General features: G+C 47.2%; 1 long non-coding RNA gene across 1 annotated transcript in view; it reads left to right on the top strand.

Annotated features, from left to right (window-relative positions):
• The window catches only part of LOC147651986 (uncharacterized), a 35,455-nt gene extending 31,874 nt beyond the window's left edge, over positions 1–3,581 (top strand). Inside the window, exon 2 of the long non-coding RNA XR_015290108.1 lies at positions 108–3,581. This is a non-coding gene — a long non-coding RNA (uncharacterized LOC147651986). The remainder of the gene's footprint in view (positions 1–107) is intronic.
• The last annotated feature ends 15,867 nt before the right edge of the window (positions 3,582–19,448 follow it).

Below are 19,448 nucleotides of genomic sequence, written 5' to 3'. Positions count from 1 at the left end.
AAAAAAGACTGTTTCTGTTTTAAAACCCAATTCCCAGTATTATCCCCACTACAAGAAACATTTACTAGTCCTTCCCTTCTCACTATTTTCTATTTACTATTTTACAGGCTCTCTACTTCATACTACTTCAGTTTTCTCTCCTCCAAGATGGACACTTGTCTACTTTGTCATTCATTGTGTGGAACAGCTTCAAAAATGCAAAACCTTGCTGGGCTCCTCATCTACCTTTCTGAGAGGGGAGAGGTGGCAGAACTGTGTCTGAGATGTGGACACCGAGCACCAGAGTGATGCCATCACACAGTTTTCCAAAAGTGCCTGGAAGTAATAATAACCACTCCAGTTTTACACCTACAGATCAGGACTGGCTGCTTCAACGTACAGTAATTCCCATTTTCACCACTCAGCTTCATTTATCATTTGATCCCTTAATCACTTGTTATTTTGAGATCCCACTATACCTCTTCACAGCCACTTTAACTTTTATTACCACAAATAATGCCATGAATTAAGCAAATACCTCCTCGTTCCTGATACACTTGCCTGACACTATGAGTAGGTGGTGAGATCTCTCTGGGACATCTCCATCCTCTGTGAAAATTAACTATTTAGTCCTTCTTTCTTGTTGTTTTCTATCTTTTATAGAGCTCAAGTCACGGTTTCTTTGTATCCTTTGACTTTTTAGTTCTTGTAAAAGCACTCAGCGACAAGACTTCATTTGAACTCTGTGGAAATCCAAACACAGTTCCATACCTTAAGGCATTTTCCAACGTTTTGTGCATTTGGGCTCCAGGTTTTCTCTTAGATAATCACACAGTTAGATTTATGTATCAGCTACAGGTTGAAAACACTGACTGTGGACATCCTTTAAGGAAGGAACAAGTACTAAGCCTAATTTTCAATTACAACACTGTGAAATATGATACATCTTCACAAGGTAGACAAAAATCAGCTACTTGAGAGAAAATACAGCTATTTTTATTGAAAAATTATCTGTAGTGCGCCTTATTAATGCCAGGGGTAGCAACTTTTTTTTCAGAGGAGCATGACTAGGCTTCCTTAGTGTGACGTGTATCTACCTATAATGTCGATTAAGACCTGATGAGATTCCTGACAGAAAATAATTTACTTCCTTGAATGCTCACAGCAAAACCCTCCCTCCCTCAAGTAAGATCAGTTTTCCTCCACCTTTTTTCCCCTCCCTTACAATCCCTTATTGAATACCCTTACAAACCTCCCACAACAGGAAAGACAATGCAGAAATTAAATGGCAGCCACAGCTTCTGGGAGCTCTTGAGGCCGCACCTTCTCTCACAAAAACAGGAAAATTACACAGTAACACAGAAAAATACGGGAAAGAAACATCCTCAAACTCTCTGGAAAAACCAAGTATTTTCCACTTAAAAAGCAAGGGAGATGAAACAGGCACAGCCTCAAGAGAAAGCAAAAAACCTTTGCAGGAGCAAAATCAGCAACACCTGCCAAGGAATCACGAGTGGACAGCAGGACAAGATGGAAATACTGTCTAAAACACTGCCACAGCCAGGGCGAGCTGGTTTCTAGACAGATGAGAGAGCTGGAGTATAACTCTGGCAACACTTCCCTGCTTTGTCATGCCACCAGTAGAATGGAAAAGGAGGCACTGCTGGGTGGAAGTGCCCATGAGTGGCCATGAGATAGGATCGGTATCACAGCAGCCCTGCTTTGTAACTGGGCTGAGTTTAATTCAGAGCCGCTCAGAGCTGGGCTGTGCAGATGAAGTGGCTCTCAGAGCTCTGCTGTGCTTCACTTTGCTCCTGCTGTGCCGTGGCACAGTGAGGATCCAGGGCAGTGCAAAGCAAGCCCTGACATCCCCGGGCAGCAGCATCCACCTCCACTTCAGCTGTGTAAATGCCACATCCCGCTCTGCACCGCAGCCCCCACAGGCAGGCACGTTCTACTGAGCCAAGTCAGGGCCACTAAAACGTTCCAGGTCCTTATTCAGCATCATGAGTGGTGTCCTGGAGTGTCCCTTGGAATTACAGGATGGCACTTTGCCTAGACAAAAGCTGCAGTCCCTTTGGCACTTGCTGCCAGGGCTGTGAAAGGCAGCAAGCAATGGCCAGCTCCCGGGGAGTGTGCGAGTAACAGCGCTGCTGAGGGGCACTGACTGTGTGCAACTTCCCTGGAATCAGCCAAGGTTACCAAGTGAGCTGGCATATCCCGGCACATTTTTGATATTAAAGTGATGGGAAACTACTTAAATACCGATGCATTCATTACAAAAACATCTTTTGGCATTTACTTCCAATTAACGCTCGTGCCTTAGCACAGCCAATTCTCCCCATTATATTCCACCGTTATGGCTGTGCAAACGACCAAACACCATTATGGAAATGCTGGCTCCCGTTCCCCAAAACGGGTATTTGTAAGGAGGCTGTCAACTGGAAATGGTTGGAAATCTATCAGGAGTTTAAGCACATTTTAAAAGGCCATCTGTGTACAAGAGGCAATGGCAGCGACAGCGTTCTCGTGCTGGGCTCGGCAGCCGAGGTGCAGCTGGTGGCACTGGGCTGCCATCAGAGCCTGTCCTTCAGCTGTGTCCGCAGCACAGCCCCGGGCAGCCAGGGACAGCCACCAACCCAAAGCTAAAGCAGCAGGCTGCATCCCCCTCAGCTGCACACCCAGGAGGGAATCAGTGCCTTTCAGGAGCCAAAAGGCTAAATGTGAGACTTGTTATTGAAGAGTGCTCGCAGGACAAAACCAAAGGCTTTCCTGGCACTGACAGCTGGAATCACAGCCATGTCTATCATCCAAGTGGATTGCTTTAGAAATGAATTCCATACATTTTCAAACAGCTGTACAGGACTTAGCTTCAGAAATCTTTTAAGGTAAATAAAGCACAAACCCCACCGGCCCCCACATCTAGCTGGACTCCATTGTTTGAAGCTGCCTTTTGGATTTATCTGTACTGCTGGATTTGATCTGTGGCAGGAGGGAATTATTGCCATTAAACGTGTGGGGTACGAACACCTCACCCTAAGAGCCAGAAGGGTTCAAGCTCTCTGACAAGTTTTAGTCAGCACTGCTGTGCATTCAGCAGCAGCAGTGTTATCAGTGTTTTAGGATAAATATTTTAATGAGTTAAGTTAATTAATGGTGTGGAGTTGGGAGTTGAATGGTTGTTCATTTGTGATTGGGAGGTTGGGGATCCTAGAGGAGGGATGGAAATGGTTTGAAGTTGATGTCGGGTGGCGAAGGATTCAAGTAAAGCAAAGAACATTCCAGAAGACAGGCTCCCAGAGGATGACATTCACATCAAGGACAACTACTGGTGGAGAGAAGGACCAATCATTCAACACCCTGAGAGAATGATTGCTCCAGGATGCACCATGGTAAAGGCCAATGAGAGCCCGAATATGGACCAAAGGGGGAGCAGACTGAAACATGGTGGGTGGAGAAGACTTATAAAAGAGACTGCAGAACGAGACTGGGGCTTGTCCTCCTTGGGTTGCCACTGCAAAGTTCAGGCTAGCCTGGCTCCCAGTTCTGTTGGTGTATTTCTTTTATCATCAAATAAAGGGTTTGGCTTCTTGTTTTTACCATCTCATGAGTCCAGGCCCCGTTTTTGACAGCAGCGTCCTTCCAGCCGCATGTCCCAGGTGGAGCTGCCTGCATTGTCAGGGGTGCGGGTGCACAGCTCTCCCCTGAGCACACAGCTCCCCTGGGCACACAGCTCCCCTGGGCACACAGCTCTCCCCTGAGCACACAGCTCTCCCCTGGGCACACAGCTCTCCTGGGCACACAGCTCCCCTGGGCACACAGCTCTCCTGGGCACACAGCTCTCCCTGGGCACACAGCTCTCCTGGGCACACAGCTCTCCTGGGCACACAGCTCCCCTGGGCACACAGCTCTCCCCGGGCACACAGCTCTCCTGGGCACACAGCTCTCCCTGGGCACACAGCTCTCCTGGGCACACGGCTCCCCTGGGCACACAGCTCCCCTGGGCACACAGCTCTCCTGGGCACACAGCTCTCCCCGGGCACACAGCTCTCCCTGGGCACACAGCTCTCCTGGGCACACAGCTCCCCTGGGCACACAGCTCTCCTGGGCACACGGCTCCCCTGGGCACACAGCTCCCCTGGGCACACAGCTCTCCCCTGGGCACACAGCTCCCCTGGGCACACAGCTCCCCTGGGCACACAGCTCCCCTGGGCACACAGCTCTCCTGGGCACACAGCTCTCCCCGGGCACACAGCTCTCCCTGGGCACACAGCTCTCCTGGGCACACAGCTCTCCTGGGCACACAGCTCTCCCTGGGCACACAGCTCTCCTGGGCACACGGCTCCCCTGGGCACACAGCTCCCCTGGGCACACAGCTCTCCCCTGCGCACACAGCTCCCCTGGGCACACAGCTCTCCTGGGCACACAGCTCCCCTGGGCACACAGCTCCCCTGGGCACACAGCTCTCCTGGGCACACAGCTCTCCCCGGGCACACAGCTCCCCTGGGCACACAGCTCTCCCCGGGCACACAGCTCTCCCTGGGCACACAGCTCTCCTGGGCACACAGCTCCCCTGGGCACACAGCTCTCCTGGGCACACAGCTCCCCCGGGCACACAGCTCCCCTGGGCACACAGCTCTCCTGGGCACACAGCTCTCCCCGGGCACACAGCTCTCCCTGGGCACACAGCTCTCCTGGGCACACAGCTCCCCTGGGCACACAGCTCTCCTGGGCACACGGCTCCCCTGGGCACACAGCTCCCCTGGGCACACAGCTCTCCTGGGCACACAGCTCTCCCCGGGCACACAGCTCTCCCTGGGCACACAGCTCTCCTGGGCACACAGCTCCCCTGGGCACACAGCTCTCCTGGGCACACGGCTCCCCTGGGCACACAGCTCCCCTGGGCACACAGCTCTCCCCTGGGCACACAGCTCCCCTGGGCACACAGCTCCCCTGGGCACACAGCTCTCCTGGGCACACAGCTCTCCCCGGGCACACAGCTCTCCCTGGGCACACAGCTCTCCTGGGCACACAGCTCTCCTGGGCACACAGCTCTCCCTGGGCACACAGCTCTCCTGGGCACACGGCTCCCCTGGGCACACAGCTCCCCTGGGCACACAGCTCTCCCCTGCGCACACAGCTCCCCTGGGCACACAGCTCTCCTGGGCACACAGCTCCCCTGGGCACACAGCTCCCCTGGGCACACAGCTCTCCTGGGCACACAGCTCTCCCCGGGCACACAGCTCTCCTGGGCACACAGCTCCCCTGGGCACACAGCTCTCCCCGGGCACACAGCCTCTCCCTGGGCACACAGCTCTCCTGGGCACACAGCTCCCCTGGGCACACAGCTCTCCTGGGCACACAGCTCCCCCGGGCACACAGCTCCCCTGGGCACACAGCTCTCCCCGGGCACACAGCTCCCCTGGGCACACAGCTCCCCTGGGCACACAGCTCTCCTGGGCACACAGCTCTCCTGGGCACACAGCTCCCCTGGGCACACAGCTCTCCTGGGCACACAGCTCTCCCCTGCGCACACAGCTCTCCTGGGCACACAGCTCTCCCTGGGCACACAGCTCCCCTGGGCACACAGCTCTCCTGGGCACACAGCTCCCCTGGGCACACAGCTCTCCTGGGCACACAGCTCTCCTGGGCACACAGCTCTCCCCTGCGCACACAGCTCTCCTGGGCACACAGCTCTCCCTGGGCACACAGCTCCCCTGGGCACACAGCTCCCCTGGGCACACAGCTCTCCCGGGCACACAGCTCCCCTGGGCACACAGCTCTCCCCGGGCACACAGCTCTCCTGGGCACACAGCTCTCCCTGGGCACACAGCTCTCCCCGGGCACACAGCTCCCCTGGGCACACAGCTCCCCTGGGCACACAGCTCTCCTGGGCACACAGCTCTCCCGGGCACACAGCTCCCCTGGGCACACAGCTCTCCTGGGCACACAGCTCTCCCCTGGGCACACAGCTCTCCTGGGCACACAGCTCTCCCTGGGCACACAGCTCCCCTGGGCACACAGCTCCCCTGGGCACACAGCTCCCCTGGGCACACAGCTCCCCTGGGCACACAGCTCTCCATGGCTCATAGCTCTCCCCAGGCACACGGCTCCCCGACCCGCAGCTCTCCTGCCGAGGCTGCCCAGAGCCGGGGACCCGGTTGCCGCTCCGGGCACAGCAAAGGTAGCCTGGAATTCAGCAGCACCGGGTGAGACCTGAGCGTTTGGGTTTTCTCTTGTGGGATTTGTTGTGCGCTCAGCTTGTGACAGGGGTGATGCTGCCTGCAAGGCTGTGCACAACAGCAATGAGAAAAACAGGGAGAAAACAAACCTATTTTAAATCTGTCGAGTGCTGTTTTGGTGGCTTTTTAAACATTATTTGTAACTATCCTCAAAGTCTGCTTATTTACACTACACCAACAGTATTAGCTTGCAAAAATAATACCTGAAATCTCTGAAAATAATACCTGAAATCTGACTCTAAAAGGCTAGAAGATTTGTGACTATCAGACAAAGACAAATCCAACCTCTCAAATTTTAAAGCTATTTTTACGATATTTAAAACTGCACGTATTTTTAACACTCTTTTCAAACAAATCAAGTATTGCCATTTCCAAATGTGCAATTACTGCAGTCAAAACCAAGGCTAAAATCCAAGAAATACTCACTTGGCATGTTATGGGGTCTCGGTGCAGCCAGTTTGGTACACAACGGTTGATTATTTGATTTGATTTTCATTATTTCTCAGTAATTTTACATTCATAATTAGTTTCAAATTTTAATGTCTGCGAGAGCAGAAATTTTTCTGAGATGGCTAAAGAAAGAAAAATTTAAATGAGAATTTTAATGAAAAAAATTTAAATTTGAAAGGACAGAAGTAGGAAACGAGACTGATTTGTATATCCAGACAGACTTGAAGCAGGTGAGGGGAACAGAGGGATTCCTTCCAGGCACTCATTGAGCAGATATTAATTCTCATACACAGCTGTACGCTTAACAAGAACCTGCAAACACAGAACTCCACTGTGGCCTAAGCCAGGTTGGTGGAAACAAGCAGGAAACAACTGGATAAACACAGGGGCCGTGTTTGTAAGAGCTCGCTCGTGCCAAACTCCAGTGAGGAACATGAGAAGGTCTGCACTGGCTCCAGCCAGCAACAAAAGGGAGGCTTTAGCACCAAATGGTATTTTGTGTCATTCCAGCTGCTTTCCTTCCACTCCCAAACTTCCACTGAACCGAGCACCAGGCCGTTCTCAGGGTACCTTTGGCTGACTGAGTGCCAGGAATGATTTTTTAATGGGACAGTGACTGATTACAAGAGGCAGATGTTCAACCTTGCTGTTAAAACAGGTGTCCCTGTAAGCTGTTTGCTGCTGTGCTGGCAGGACCCAGAGCCCACTGGAAGGGAGCAGGAGGGCACACAGGTGGCAAACCTCAGCAGTGACCCCAGGCTGAGCTGCATTCCATTAACCGTGTTCTGCAGGGGTTGTTATTTCTCACCGAGACCAAAGTCACTTCTGAGAGTGCGAGTTGGTGCTCTGTGTCTGTTACTGACAGTGACTGTGGGGCTCTGGGTGAATGGATGGATGGATGGATGGATGGATGGATGGATGGATGGATGAATGAATGAATGAATGAATGAATGCATGCCTGTCCCACGCTCTGCTTGCAGCAGCGTGCCCCTCGATAGAGCTGTACCAAATGTGGGCAGTGAGCTCTCCTCACACACCCCAGGTACATCAGGCAGCCACAGCCAGAATCACAGGCAATGCAATCCCAAGGGATTCACAGAGAAGCTGTTGAACACCACAACATACTTGGGAGAAGACACAGGAGAGGCACCTGCTGAGGTGCCCTGCTGTGTAAAAGGCAACCAGAGACACTGTGAATGTCAAGAACACATGGGTGTGTGTGAAGAGATCTGCCTGGGATTCCTCAGCCCCGATTCTGCCACAGAAATTAGCCTTGTTTTGTAGAAAGTGAATCCAGCAGATACATGCTTTCAGCCTGCAAAGCCACTGCTAGAAATGGGGTGGAAGTTTGCTGTCTCAGTCAGTCAGGGCTCCAAGAAGGAAAGCACTCCAAGAAGCAGCACTGACAGGCTGAATTGGGAAAGGCTGCAGGTCCGCTGGGAAATGCAGAAGTCCTGAGTGTGAAGAATATCCTGCCCTGCTCAAGAGATACAGCACAGCAGCTCCTGGGGTGACACTGGCAGCACAGTGCCCAGCAGCCAGCACTTCCAGGCCTCCTGACCCAGCTGGAAACAGAGCTCATGAGAAACCCTCCTCACACGAGGGAACGACCCCCGGGGCTCAGGGAGGTCAGCTCCAAGCTGCAGCCTACAAGGCTGGGTAAGTCACCTCCCAGCTTTGTGCAAAGCTGCTGGAACAGGAGTGGAAGAATGCTGATGGGTGCAGAAGAGCTCTCTGGGGAAGCCAAAAGAATTTATATAACAGATAGTGTGGAAACTAGAAATAATCCAATAGGAAACAGCAAAGAAAAGCAACAGTTCTACCTAAAAAAAACAGCTCTACAGAGATTAAAAATAACTTCTACATGTTTTTCTGCAGCCATGTAAGCAGTAAGATGCCAAACCTGCCTTCCTTGCTGCCCTACACACTTTGAACTGACAATATGAAATATGTGAATAATAAACATACAGGATGCCTAGTGGAAAAGGAAACAATCAGAGCCCCTGGAACGCAAAAATCAAAGAATATATCAAATGTGGAGTAAGCTGTACACAGCAGTAAGAGGAATCATATGTTAGAGTAGTTTAAAACTAACTGGCCAAGGTCTCTAGTGAGTTTAATAAGCTGTGATCCCACCAATCTGATATTCTGGGCAAGAAGAAGAAAACCACTGTTACTGCCGTATTTCGGCTGTGCAGGACACTGATGGCAGAGCTTCACTTATGCCCAGAGCAGTGGCAAACATCCTGGCACATGTCTGGAACCAGAACTTCATGGACAGCCAGGAAATTCAGAGAGGAGGAAGTAACTAATTCCTGGCTTTGCTGGAAGCAGTGCCTGGACCGGGTTTTCCTTTTTTTTTTTTTTTTGTTTTTAAACATGTAAAATTCTTAGAGGCAGCAAGAAGGGTGTTCAGAGATAACTTTGTTCACAAATAAATCACACCTACTAGAAATTTAGGAGAAGCTTGAAGAACGCAGTGTTCTGAACAGCAAAGTAAGTGGTTCCATGTCCAGATGAATAAACCAGGACCCAAAAGCTCAAGTAGATAGATACAATATAAATGACTTACAAAAATAAAAAATATTTGAGGAACAGCTCTCAAAAGGTGCAAAAAACACAGATGAAAGAATTCTGATGGGAATCTGTAGGGTCATAAAATGATGAAGATATAGAAGAAGAGCTTAGTGACAATGAAGGCATAGATGGGAAAAAAAATCCTGCATGCATTTTCGATAGAGGAGATTGGAAAGACTCCTACTCTGGAATTTCCTTTCTCTACAGCAGTATACAAGAGTCTACCTCAAATCAAATTTAGTGACAGAACACACTCAAAAATAATTGAGTAGAGCAGCTGTGCTCCAGCAGCTCTGCTCCAGCAGCTTTTAGAGAAGTTAAATTGGGGAAAACCATCCCCTTTTGACTCCTCTCATCAACTCTGCACATCCTTCTCCACCCCAGTTAATTCCTTCCTTTCATTACCCAAGCTGTGCTTTGTGCATGTGCAGATACCATCTGTCTGAGCTGCTGGGACAGAGGTGATGGGGCAGAGGTGATGGGACAGAGGTGCAGGGGCAGAGGTGATGGGGCAGAGGTGATGGGGCAGAGGTGATGGGACAGAGGTGCAGGGACAGAGGTGCAGGGGCAGAGGTGATGGGGCAGAAATGATGAGGCAGAGGTGATGGGGCAGAGGTGCTGGGGCAGAGATGATGGGGCAGAGGTGATGGGGCAAAGGTGCTGGGGCAGAGGTGATGGGGAAGAGGTGATGGGACAGAGGCACAGGGGCAGAGGCCCTGGGGCAGAGGTGCTGCATTTCCAGAGGCTGCAGGAGGACACAGGCCAGCCCTGGCTGCTCTCTGGTTCTGCTGTGCTGCCCCAGGCTGTGGCCGCTCCCGGGCTCACTCTCCCTGTGGTATCACCCTGCTCTGCGGCTGGCAGCCCTGGGATCAGCAGCTTGCAGCTAACATCCATTTTCAGCCCTTCAACTGGAGAGCCCCGAGCTGCCCACTGGGGAAATGTGCATGGGGATGGCAGCACGGGCACTGGGCCCTGACAGGAGCGTGGTGCTGCCCGGTGCCACTGCTGGACAAGCAGGAGCAGCCGCTGCTGCCCAGCTCAGCTGGGGCTCAAACTGCTCCCTGCACACAGGAGAGGAGCAGAGCTCTGCTCTCTTCCACTGGAATTTCCTCAAAAATCACCCACAGCAACACGCTGAGTTCCTCACAAAACGCAATATATTTTCTACTATGAAAATAATATGAGAAAACCCCCAAAACATCCAGTTTATATGGAAAATGATAAAAGACTTTAAATACTGAATATAGGATAGCAAAATTAATTAAGTTTGGTTCTCTCTCATGAAGGATTTTTATCCTACATAAAATTAAGAGCCATATTCCCCTCTAACTTTTCCTTGAAACACTCTCTATATGTGGAAACAAAATAAAATGCAATATTTTCCAACATTCTGAGAGCCAGTAGAGTGGGATCTCTCTACTGCTATTTGTAGAGATATGCTAGGTATTCAGATCATTTATTTTTATCCTTGATCCTCAAAGTGTTACTAAATTTTAGATAATATGCTGAGAATTAAAAGCAGAAGTGTCCCAGTCAACATTTCACACACCTTATGGGATGTGCTTACCTGAAGCTCTGCTCATGCAGGTCCAAGGTGGGTCCAACCCAGTCACCAAACACAAAGCTGCAGAAAGAATCTGAAATGCTCAGGAACAGTGAGCAGGAAATTTGCTTTCCAAGACTACTCAGAAGGTACTGATGAACAATGAATAAAATTAAATCTGTTCCAAGGAGCTTTTAATGCAGTTCTCTACCTGTATCAAATGAAAACAGAATTTTAAAAACGTAAAAGAAAAGCAGAATTCAAGGATTCTGTATTGGTAAAGGAAATAAATAAGGAAATACCCAGCTACAAACTAGGACAAGACACTGGATTTGCAGCATGAACTTTTTCCACTCCACACTTCAAGCCCATCAACATTTGTTGCACACTAGCAGATTCTATGAAAATTTAAAATAGCACAAACCCATGTGTCTGCTCCTTCCTCCTATTCATACCACTTATGTTTTTACTGGTTTACAGTAAAAATCAGGTAAATATTATTTTTATTTGTCACTGGCTGAGAAGATGCTTAGTGAACCTATCAACAAGACCAAAAAAATTAAACAAAAAACCAGAAATAACTTTAAGAAATGTAAGTTCTTCGGATTAATATAGGGTTCTATCATTGTAGCATTAATATAGGTATGTTCCATTTAATTTCTTCAAGTCTGAAACACAGCAAGGTTAATTATGAGAACTGTAACAAAGTAATTAGGTTATCATGTAATTATTTTTAGGGGAAATAGATCTTTATAAAAATCCTAGAGGCTAAGAAGGACCTCAGGAGATGGGAGTGGAGCTGTTAGGAGGCCTTAACTATTATGTCAATTTATTTGCCTGCAGTTTGCTCAGTGAGTAATGATTAAAAAGGAGAATTGCCTACAAGACAAGGGTATGGGAATCAATACTCCTGACCACCAGGAAGCTGGCAGCCTGTTAGCCACAAAGCAGCAGATCTGAGGTGTCCTGAACACAGCGGTGATGGGAACAGAGTTTCTGCCTTTAATGGAATGTTCTGGCACCCTGAGCACAGCACCTGTATCAGCACTGGGAACTGCCCAGGGCCAGGGAGGGGAAGTGCTGCAGTCTACAACTGCCAGAAGAAACTAAGAGTGATCCACTTTTAACTAAAAACAATGGAGAAGTGTAAAGACAGCAGACACCACCCTGGAAAGGAGATGAAAGAAAGGTCCTTTCACTTATTTCACTGATTTGAGCGCAGCAGCTGGCACCTGAAAGGGAGGGTGGGTGCCTCAGCGGCTGCCCTGAGGCCAGCACTCCTTAAGAGCTTCACCTCGGCTCCTTTGTGCTCCTCACCAACTTCAGAACCTCTTTGGTTTCCAAATAACCCTTATTTGTGTGACATCCCACCTGGAAAGAGGGGTTTGGAGCACAGTTTGCCCTGCTGTGGAATTCCTGCAGCCTGGCAGATGTCAGCACAGCTTACAGTGCCAGGAAGTCCTGCAGCAGCACTGAGCTACAAAAGACATTTTCTCCAATATATCCCTGTAGCAGCAGCTCAGGAGCCCTGAGCCTGCTGGAATCCCCTCCAGGCTGCTTCAGCCCAGGGAAACCAGCCTCTGCACTCCTTGCACCTTCCAAGAGGGACACAGTGGTAAGGGCAGCCACCCCTCACTGAAATCCTGCACTTCATTTCATCTGAAACATTTTATATGACAATCCAGTCTGACTGAAACAGCTAAGGAATTTAAGCTATTAATGATGTAACTTGAATCTGAGCTCAGATGTAAGACTTTCAAGCTTGTCCACCCATTTCAGGTACCCATGCTTTCAGTGAGTTTGGAGGGGGAAAAAACGCTGTAAAAACTTTGCAGATCAGTGTGATATGTGTGGCTGGTTCACTCAGAGACAGCAATCAAGTTCTTTATGGGAATTCTTAAGCATTAGGCTCCTTTTGGGTTTTTTTCCCCCCCCAATTCTCTTAGGAGGAAGAAGTGCTTTGGAGAAAAGCATTTGAAGATCCTAAGTGCAGTCTTAGTAAAGTTTAATTCAACCCAATACTGTTAACACTATTGGTGTGAACAGAGGAAAGTACACAGCTACAGCTAAATATGCCATTTGGGAGCTGTATGCTGTGAAGGAAAAGTTTCAGCCTGGCAAAACAGAAAGGCTGATCTCAGAAGCCCTAAAAGACATAAGAGACACTCCAGAGAGAGTTATGAGTCCTGACAGTTTTTATGAGATTGCCTGGAATAGCAGAATTTTTGTCTGTTGCCAGCTATATCCTACTGTATGAATTCACTGAAGCTCAAGAATTTCTCTACAGAATTAGCCAGAAATAGTGACAACTATAGGGGATAGCACTGCAGCCTGGGCTTTTCCAAACGGAAGCACTGAACATGAAGAAACACTCTTTGCCTCACAAGGCTATAAAAAGTAGTGGAAAGCCCAAATGTAGAACTGTTTACAAACTGGTAATGGGTGGCCACCTATGCAGAAAACAAGTCAGGATATTAACAGAGCAGCTCCCAGACGAGAGGAGGGGTACATGTACAGGCAGGTGTGTTTTTAGCTGAGAACTCTGCAAACCAAAGCAGCACACAGAAGCAGTAGCATTTATATATTCTGTAGTAACAGTAATAAGAGCTGGATAAATGGCAGATTTTAGTTACTGAAGCTAAACTACCTCTAGCACTCCCAGTTGGGAAAATCCTGAAAGTCTGTTTAAATTGCCTGACCATTAATCCCACCTTCACTGCTGGGTTAAAACATCACAAATAACCACCCTGAGCACAACTTTTCCATCCAAAGTTCTTAGCACTGTCATTTCCATTTTAAAGACAGGAGGAGCAGGAGTTATTTGTCAATTCCTATTTAATGAGCCAGGAATCAGCAGGGTGTGCAGCACAGCACTGCTGGGTGCAAGCCTTGCAGGGTGTTATAGATACATATTGTATTATTGGCTTTTTGTAAATATTAAAATGAATGTTATGTGTATAAGGTTAGAACACTTTGCTGTATAATAGAGTTCCTTCTATTTCTGTTATTGATAAAACTTAGAAATAGCGGTATAAAATATATTAGGCTGTAGAATGTTATTAAAGCAAAACCTACTTTTGTTTATATAACACAAAGAATGAAAAGATAGTCAGAAAACACCCCCTGCATCCTTATATTATCTTGTCCAGATGAAGACACCAAGTCCTCCAAGCCCTCCAAGGGAGGAATTTATTGCACCTCTGTTTTCAGGGAGTGTGAAACCCAGCGACACCAAGATTGATCTATTGGGAAGGGAGCAAGGTAAAAACTAAACAAAGGAACATCCAAAACTTAAGAGGAATGTATGAATATGTATGAGAATTTATGGATATGTAGTAGGGTTCTGTTTTTAAGGGACAAACCTTTGTCAGTGAGGTGTGCTCTCTTGGCTGAATGCAGAGACACCCGGCTGCATTTTGAACATTTTACTTTATTTCTATCTCCTAATTGTCTTTCTATTAAACTTTTTTATTTTATATAAAAATATATATGTTTAAAATATATGTATTTAAAATATAATTATTTATATTTTAATAAAAAATATAAAAATATAAACATATAAGTTATATTAAAATATAATTATTTAAAATCATTTATATAATTTTTTTTAAGTATATGTTTTTCACAAGGGTGGCTTCTCTGAGAGAAGAGATCCAACACAAGCAGCTGAGCACCTCCCACTGTGTGTACCTTGCTTTCTCTTGGGCAGGATTGCTTAGGGATAAAGAAGAAATAACCCTGACTCTGCTGTTTCTTATCATCATAATTCCACTGCTACCCTTACACAACCTCCAAAATCTTCCAAATTTCTATAAAGATGATCCAGTTTATGACTAAATGCTTTATCTTTTTAGCCTAGTAAATTATTATTAGATGGCACTCAAGTTTGGACTGTCTTTTTCTGTAGCTGAGTGTGATTGCTCTCACTCACTGGGATGTTCACACTGTTTTGTTTTTACTGGATAACTGAATCACTAATTACTAATTACTGATTTCTAAGACGTGCAGGATGCACCACAGTCCCTGCCATACCAGAGAGACAGAGAAGGACAGTGTAGAACATGAACACATGCTGTTACTAGAATCAAATGCCATTTGCAGACACTAAATTAGTTCTAAAAGATCCATGAAGTGTTATAGAAAGCAGATTTGGCAGTGTTCAGTGCATCTTACCCTGGTATCACAAGAAGAGTGGCTAATGCTAAGTGCTGTATTTGGCAGCTACAAAGCCTTGAGGTCCTTATGGACTTTCCTGGCACAACTGGATTATTTATGTGATGAAATTTCACTATGACAAGTTTTTCTCCAGAATTCATCATCGTGTCACTCAGGAAGAAATGCTGACATTAAGTTGTGTTTAGATAACATTCAAAAATTCACTGCTTCCGTGACAAATGCATTCCTCGTAGGAACACAAAAAACAACAACATTGTTCAATCTCTGACTTTCCAATATCAGCTGTCTGATTAATATTCTACATGGTAGGAAGCAAACTAAGAAAAAAACAAAGCAATTAGTAGTTAAGCTCTAATTGTATAAATAAGGCTAATTATACAGACGGGAAATCTTTTCAGTTCAGAAAATCAGATGCTAAACATTCCTCCCATTGACAGAAAAAGCCTTCATACAAGCAAACAAGTGCATGAAAACCAGTGAGCTCATCATGCTGATCCTTCTATAAAGAACTGCCTTGCTCTGCTAAGGAAGAAACAAACCTTAATTCTGTTTCTGTACTGGAGACCCACACAGATGCTACTACACTGAGGGCCTGTGCTTCACAGCGAAGGACGTGGCAGAAGCAGAAAAGAGAGTAAATTGCAAATTGCTGTTGTACTCAGCATGTTGCAGGCAGAGGCAGCAAAAACAACCAGATGATGCTTCAGGCCATGCAACTGCACAGAACAGGGTATTTCAGGCAGACTGGTAAGTTACTGCTACTGAAGGCCCCAAGATCACAGATCACTGGAATGGTTTGGCTTCACCTGGAAAGAACCTTGAAGCTCATTTTGTTTCAATCCCCTGCCATGGCCAGGGACACCTTTCACTAGCCCAGGTTGCTCAAGGCCCCATCCAGCCTGGCCCTGAACGCTTCCAGGGATGGGGCAGCCCCAGCTTCTCTGGGGACCCCTGACAGGGAACAATTCCTTCCTGTTAGCTAACCAAAACCTACCCTCTTTCACTCTGAAGTCTCTGCTCCTTGTCCTGTCACCACTTGTCTTTGTAAAAAATCCCTCTCTAGCTTTGTCCTGTAGGCCCCTTTTGGTGCTGCAGGGCTGCTGAAGCACAAATAAATGCAGGTGCCAAGGCACACAGGAACTGGGTCCCAGGCAGGGCTCAGGCCTGAGCTCTCCAGGGGCTGGCTGCTCTCGGAAACAATTCCCCACAGCACGGCCCCAAGGCAGGCAGCACACCCTGAGCACTGCCATGGAACTGCAGCATGGATCCCAGAGAAAAGCCAGCATCCTGCAACAACCAGAGACACAGCACTGGCACAAACACATGGGTTCAGCCTGAGAGACCGAGTCAGGGACCAAAATTAAACAGCATTTCTGCAACATCATATCCAACATGTACTTTTCATTCGCTAACCTGAACTGTGCATGTGTATATAAACTTTAACATTCACTTCATTTCATTGGCTGGGACACCAGAGCTGCATCAGTGCAGAGGAGATGCTGGATAATTAAAGAGTTGAATAATAATACTATTCAACTATATAAAATTTTATTCAATATAAAAATAATATTATTCCAGTAATTCGATTTGATTTCCACAAACGCTACCAAAACATGTAATACTTTAAAAGCTTTTTCATGATACTTGTATTTAAGTGGTGAGTTCAGGATACAGCCAGTATTTCTGTTCTGTTATACATAATAAATTAGAAATGTTGGTAACATTATCATAAGAGCATAGGAAAAAAAACCTGTATGACTTGAATACTACATTTCCAGTATTAGCATTTAGTAAGAGAAGCAGACCACATGACTGAGGGAACCTCTTGAAAATTGCAACTCCAAAATTCCATCAAGTTCTAAGGCTGGGTTCAGCATGTACCTTCACGTTTGGCAGCAAACGTGCAAAAATGACAGCTACTCCTGGATGCTTGTGTGGCAATGTACCATGTACCTAAAAATGACATATGACCTAACATGTACCTAAAATGACATATGACTGGCTACACAAGTGTCTGAGAGCATGAATCTGAGAAACCAGCAACATGCTTTCTCACAGTGCTGGTGGGAGCAGCTGCTCCCAGTGTGTCATCCTGGCAAATTCTCCTTTCCTACTGCACCATGTGCATCAGGAGGAAACCAGACCTATAATCCTCCATCCTTGTTCCCTCTCATGATACATTTCATGTCCTCTTTTCTTCTCTGAGCAATTGCAGGACTTATATATGTAATATATATACTTATATGTTATACTTCATTCAGGTATTGGTAACTCACAACAAAGAAAAAAGTATTGTTTGCAGATATCAAACAACCTATTTTTTTTCCTCAGCCTGAAAGACTGTCCTTCAGAGACCATCATGGTTTACCCCCAGCCAGCAGCTCAGCCCCACACTGCCTCTAACTCATTTGCCCCTCTGGGATGGGGACAGAATCCTAGGAATAACAGTGGGAAAACTCAGGGGCTGAGGTACAGACAGCTCAGTGGGTGAAGCCCCAGCTGCACGTACAAGGAACACAGAGCAGGAAATTCATGCCCTGCTGCGCATGGACTGCCAGGGGTCTCAATGTCCCCTCTTCCTCCTCCTCCTGCCCCAGCTCTGTGTGCTGGGCATGGCCCCACAGGCTCTGGGACATCCCTTGGGTCACTTGGGCTCAGTGTCCTGGCTGTGTCCCCTCCCAGCCCCTCGCTGCTGGACTGGGGCCAGGGCCAGAGGAACAAGAGATCCCTGTGTTACCAGTACTCGTGCCAGCACACAGCCAGAGCACAGCCTGGAATAACCACTGGGGACAAAACCAACCTTAGCCAGGCCACAGCAGCACAGAGACACAGCCTGAGCATCAGCAGCAGAACAGCACAGACATCCCTTTACTGCCTGACCAAAACCAATGAGTAGAGTTCTTCCCTTTGGCTCAAGTCTGGCAGAAATCACTGCCTCACCCTCTTGGGTAGATTGGGATTTCCAGGGAAATCCATGTAGAGCCAAGCCCTGCTCAGTGTGAGCACAAATGCTCTCTCTGTACGGACTCATCCTGCTGTGTATGGAGCTGAAGAGAGTAATGATGAAGGTTTATCTAGCACTCAATAGTTACAACTAATTTAGAAGGCTTTCCACTTGGCATATCAGCACTTTTCCAAACTACTTTACCCAAGTAATGCCTGAAAACTATAAATGAACCAGCTTTAGAGCTTCTAAGTCAGGTGAAGAACATGGTAGACACTTCCTAAGTTAAAATACTGATTCAATATAAATTCACACGGTGATTCAAATGTGATAATCTACTCTTTTCCCTGAAGAGTTACCTTTGTACCACTGTTTCTCTCAGTACCTCATCCAACCTTGCCATTATGCTTGATCCAGCATCAGTTGCTGTTCTACACTTGATGTGCAAACGTAAAACCCCCTGGACTTGTTCCCACAGACAACGAGTGGTTTCCAAGAACTGGATCCCGTGCTGAGTGCCAGATCCCCTTGGAGTCACAAGCTGCATGCACATAGGAAAGCCATGGAAGCAAAGGCTGCTTCCAGCTGCTCCTGCTGCTCCTCTGTGCTGGGTTGGTACTGCAAGACAGGCTTCTGGTTTTAGTTACTGACACACATCTGCTGATGACATCCAGAGCCTTGAACTTGTCTGGATTCTGCACTGCAGCACTGAGAGAAACAGCTTTGCTTAAATGCACTCAGAATTTAGCAGAATTTAGCAGGAATACTGCAGAGGTGACTAATGGATTTCCTGCAACCTGCTGATGCTTCCTTAGCCTCACAATTAGCTCACCCAGCTGCTTTCAGAGCAAATGAGGGGATCCTTACTGGGCACCTGTGAGCTCCTGGCAGAATGTCTGCTCTGTTACACGCTGTCCTTGAGCACCTCAATTTATGGGGCTGGTTTGGCTCAGGGCCACTTAAGAGACACAGGGGAAACTGTCAACAGCTTCTACCTGGGACTTTGCAAGAACCTGCTTTCTCTTAGGATATTTGTTTTCTATTGGTGACAATGACTTCCTCAGCCAAGCCTCCCTCCGCTACTTGCTTATGATGATAAATATTCACAAACCTGGAAACACAAAGAGACTGGGATTTTATTAGAGTGCAACCTGCATACATAAACTATATCCTTATGGATCTTTTTCTATTGGCACCTGTGAGTGCACTCATTTTAACAGGTGTGTAAACTCCTTCTTGATGACCAAGTAATTTCAAGACCACAGGGAGGTATACAATACATTATGCAAAAAAAAAACCCCACGAATAAAACCACCAAACAAAAAAATCCAGACATTTTCAGAGCCTGTTGGATTTCTGCAGATGAGTTTTACTTGAAAGTCTCTAAGAGGTTAACTGCCAGTGTAGGCTGTAAACAAGAGAAGTGAGAGAAGATGTTCATGTAGCCAACATCTGATTTATTTATGGCAAGTAAAGGAACATTTGTCTGAACCATCTTCCTCCTTTGGTAAATTTGGCAAACATTTCCAAGAAGGTT

This window comes from Cyanistes caeruleus, chromosome 8, assembly GCF_971803275.1.
Source record: "Cyanistes caeruleus chromosome 8, bCyaCae1.hap1.1, whole genome shotgun sequence".
NCBI classification, from domain to species: domain Eukaryota; kingdom Metazoa; phylum Chordata; class Aves; order Passeriformes; family Paridae; genus Cyanistes; species Cyanistes caeruleus.
Note: the sequence above shows the minus strand (reverse complement) of the source record. Positions and strands in the feature narration are given on the sequence as shown.